Genomic DNA, 4822 nt, shown 5'->3' with positions numbered 1-4822 from the left:
GAGTATGAGGCTCGGCAACCCGCCATGATGGCCTACCTGGCCAAAGTGAGGGAACTCCTGCCCAGCTTCCACTCTTGGTTTATTTGGCAAATATCAAGATCAGAGAATGCAGAGGCCGGTGCACTGTCAAGGTTGGCTAGCACTAGCGACATTACTATGAGGATGGTGTACATCAAAGACCAGCCTCGGCCTAGCATTGTTAAGGTGGCATAAGAGGTCGCTCCCATGTTGCAAGCAGAACCGAGTTGGATTAACCCACCTACTCCACAGGAACCTACTAGCATTGACGGGCGGCTGTATAGGAGATCCTTTACGCTTCCCTACCTATGCTGCTTGCAACCTTCAAAGGCGAGCTAGGTGCTACAAGAGATCTATGAAGGTATCTATGGAGGACACTTGAGGGGCAGGGCACTCACCCAAAAAGTGCTAAGGCAAGGATACTACTGGCATACTATGAAAGCGGATGCATTCGAGCTCATCTACAAGTGTGATAACTGCTAGAGGCATGCTAACATATTTTACCAGCCCACTGCTGACTTGAAGTATCTGACCAGCCCATTGCCTTTTGCCTAGTGGGGGATAAACATCCTCAATCCATTCCCACCTGCAATTGGGCAAAGAAGATTTCTAGTCGTGGCGGTTGATTACTTTACAAAGTGGGTGGAGACCAAGCCCTTGGTAACCATTACAACTCAAAATGTACAAAACTTCTTCTAGAGGAACATAGTGTGCAGATTTGGACTGCCAAAGGTGCTGATTTCTGACAACGAGAAGTAGTTTGAAGACATAAAGTTTCAGAATTGGTGTGCTAAGATGGGGATCCAGCAAAACTTCATGTCGATGGCACCTCCACAAGCAAATGGTCAGGCCAAGTTGATGAATAGGGCAATTCTCTATGGACTAAAAGCTCGGCTAGCAAGAGCTAAGGGTTTGTAGGTTGATGAACTGCCTAGTGTCCTATGGGCCTATTGGACTACCATCAAGACTGCGATAGGTGAGACCCCATTCAATCTGACATATGGTACGGAGGCCATCATCCCATTTGAGATACCTTGTGGCTTGGCATACGATGAAGAGGCCAATGATGATGAGCTACGAACCAACCTCGACCTGATTGAAAAAGTACGCGACTTGGCCTACATCTAGATTGCGACTTATCAGCAACAAGTAACTCGGTATTACAATGCTTGATTCAAGCAGCACCAGTTCCGAGTTGGCAACCTTGTACTTCGAAAAGTGATGGTACCTGAGCCCGGTGTAGGTAAGATCGGACCAAATTGGAAGGGTCCCTATAGGGTAAGATGGGTGTTCGGTGAAGGAACGTACGAGCTCGAGACATTGGAAGGGAGGCAAGTGCCTCGTGCCTGGAATGTCGAAAACCTGAAGACGTATTACTTATGAGCTGTAGTATCAAAGAATTTTTCTAAATACAAATGACCACCTGCTTAGGCCAATTGATCAGGCCGCTTGTCGGTTAAGTTACAAATCGAGGAATGGACCATGGGTCATTCTAAAGCCCAAGGGCAACGATGCCAAGCTGATAATGACCTCGGTACCAAAGTTGAAGAAGACCCAATTGCTTTCTAAGAATATGGGCACCACGGGTAAACTTTATTTATGCCTAACTGGTGCATAGGAAGTTTGGGTCATATACCCCACTATGCCTCTTCACCTTGGCTCATAGTTATTTCGGTTCACTCTTTAGCATGCCTAGTCATTTTAGAAGTTGGGAAACTCGGGGCAGCTTACACTTAGAAAATTTTTAAGAAAAGTTGTTGTACACAAGGTACAACATGGTCTGCTTGGTAGTGGCACCCGAGTTGCTCTTCTCTACTGTTCCCTTGTCGATGTCATCGTCACTTTCTTCCTCGGAGTTTGGGTCTTTATCAGCTTTGAGCACCATCTACGAAGTGACTCTGATGGCTCCGAGGTCGAGGTTGGGGAATGAACGCCTAGCCAACCAGTGACATAGCTTGAAGCCCTTCTGGAAGGTTGTTGTAGTGAGGTCCTACTTAAGCTCATTAAACTCTGGAGAGTCTTTGTAGGTTTAACAACAAGAACCTCGGCGTCCTTATTCCCTTGAGTAAGAGCAGCTTCATGCTTGACAAAAGTGATCCTCTGCTCCTCAACTTCCTTCCTTAGTCCTTCAATGCACTCCCTCTTCACCACCACATCGGCCTCCAACTTTCTGATGGCGTCAACAACCTTCACCAGCTTAGTCCAGCACTCCATGGCCGCAGAGTCGGCAACTTGTGCCTTTGCATCAGCGGCTTTCACCTTGGCATTGGTGGCTTGCATCATGGCAGCATAATGCTTGGACTACTTCAGCAGCAAGTGAATCATGGAGTTTGTTTGTGAGAGATAAAATTTGCTAAGTACAAAAAGGAAAACAAACAAAAGCATAGTAGTGGGATCGGAGATGTACCACCATGAGGTGACCCATTGCCTTGGCGGCCACCTTGGCAGGCTGCAGCTTGGCATACTTGGAGACTTTCTCAGAAAAGACTGCCTCCTTACTCTTGTTGAGAGCAACCCATAAATTCATTATTTTTTGGACCTCCTTGTGGCTTGCGCCTGGAGTGTTGGCCTTAGGATGATTGGACCGAGGCTTTGGAGTCTGGGTCACCTTGGGTTGGTGAGGTGGTGACTTCTTCCCTTGGTTTTCCTTTACCAGGTTGATGACGGGGACCTCCTCATCCTTAGCAGGTGTAGCAGGAGCAACGGGTTCGACTGTCGGTTTCTAAGAAGAGTCATCTCGGGATGCCTTCCTCTTCTTTTTCTTCTTCATGTTGGCAAACAGATTAGACATTGGGAAATTAGCCATGATATCTGCGAAGGACAAGTAGAAGATTAGCTGAAGTAGTACAAAGTAAAGTAAGCATAAAAAGAAAGCACATGCACCTGAAGTAATGAGCTACTCGAGGGATTCAGCCCGGCCTTAACAAGCTTATCCTCAGCCAAGTAGTCTTGTAATTTCAGGCTGAGCTCTACCATGGATCGTGATCTCCTCATGATTATGTTCCGAGGGGAACCCCTCCAAGGGCAGGTAGTAACTGTAGTGGTCGGGGAACTTATACTGAATAGCTAGAGTGAAAATCTGCTCGAGTGTCATAGTGGAAGGATTGAAGGTGTATGGACCTCAGGGTTTACGGGAAGATGACACTTTTTTTCTTGAAGCCTTTCGTTCCTAAACTGAGGTGTCCACCTCAGCCAGTCTGGAATCTGAGTTTTGGGTTGAAGTGACCATCTCGACTGGGCTAGGCTCTAAGTATTGGGCCGAGGTGCCCTCCTCGACCTGACCAGACTCCCCGCTCTCATTAAAAGGGCTATCACTACTAGACATGCTGAAATGAAAGATAGGAATGAACCAAAGCAAGGAAAGATGACTTACCTAAAGAAAGGAAAACGACCTCTGAGATAGAAGGAAGATGACCGACTTGGAAACTAGTGCGTGACCTCTAGACCGTGAAAATTCGGATTGAGACGAAGTGAATGGGACCCCAAGGACCCTATTTATAGCCACTGTAGTCCATCACAGATGGCTCAGATTAGTTTGTTGTGATGACTCCCATAAGAACTGGTCGCACAACTTTTGAGGTCAAAATTGGTTGAGCGCGTGTTTTGACATCTATGGAATTTTTAATTTGAGTGACATCTGTGAGTCCCTGGCATATGATCTAACTTTGTGGTTGAGCCGGTTGGGTCATTAAGGTTTGATCTCTAGATCGGACCTCGGTTAGAACGAAGTTCGGGCCAAATCTACCTAAGCTCATCATGAATTTCAGCATTAAGTCAGGACCCTTGGCACTGGGAGTGGGGGGCAATTGATGAAGGGTAATTTGGCCCGACCTATCAACGCTTGGACACATGGAAGCAACCTGCTGACTATATGACAACTTGGCATCTCTTTCCACCTCAACAAGCTAGGTCAGCTTGGGTACCTCGGGCACCTCAGCCAAGACCGGGGTCCGAGTAGCTCGCTATGGCCTGGCTTACCAAGGTGACATGTAGCCAACTTCTAGAAGCTAGCCAACTATCTTCAACCTCTTTGAGATCAAGTTGCATGTCTGTAAGCCTTATCCTTATCCTGCTTGGATCGGATGAACTCGATAAGCCTTATCAGCTCACACGAAGTCCGCCTCCTAGAGCAAAATGGATACCTAGTAGCACGGACCGGGGAATCTCGGAGGCATTTCATAAGGCATACGACAACTTACCTATCTAAGTGTCCCAACCCTAACAATGCAAGGTACACGCGATTTATTGTTCACTAGCCTATTTGCATTCAAACTTTCAGCTCGCACACCAGATTACTAACTTAAGCATCGGAGTGCCCACACCGGGTAAGCTACCCCGGGTTCTTTGAACATTGTTTCCTTGCAGTTCGACCGACCAGCAAAGCAATTGACGTCTGAGCTGCCTCCAGCTAAGAGCATCCAAACCGTGCACCATCACTATATAATTTGCCAATCGAGGGGTGGCGCAGTTGGTACATTAGCTGGTTTATTCCAACAGAGGTGTGGAATCGAACCCTATTAGCTACCTGATGCCGTCAGAACCAAGGTAGACGAATAATAGATAAAGTCCTATTGAGTTGGATGGGTTGAGCTATGATAGACGAGGTGAGCAGGACGAAGTGGTGAAAGATTGACGATAAGAAAACCACTCCACAAAGGAAATCCATAAAACCATGAACTAAAACTTGTCTGGTCTAGAACAGACATCTGAGCATAATCCTTAATTGGAAGGATGATCACAACCAGAGCTGAGGTCATCTCAACACTACTTATCTTATACACAACGTAACAGAAGTCAGCACCCT

The sequence above is a fragment of the Nelumbo lutea genome, chromosome 7 (genome assembly GCF_056320005.1).
Source record: "Nelumbo lutea isolate HS-2025 chromosome 7, American lotus-T2T, whole genome shotgun sequence".
NCBI classification, from domain to species: domain Eukaryota; kingdom Viridiplantae; phylum Streptophyta; class Magnoliopsida; order Proteales; family Nelumbonaceae; genus Nelumbo; species Nelumbo lutea.
The sequence above is the reverse complement of the archived record's forward strand: the minus strand, read 5'-3'. Positions refer to the sequence as shown.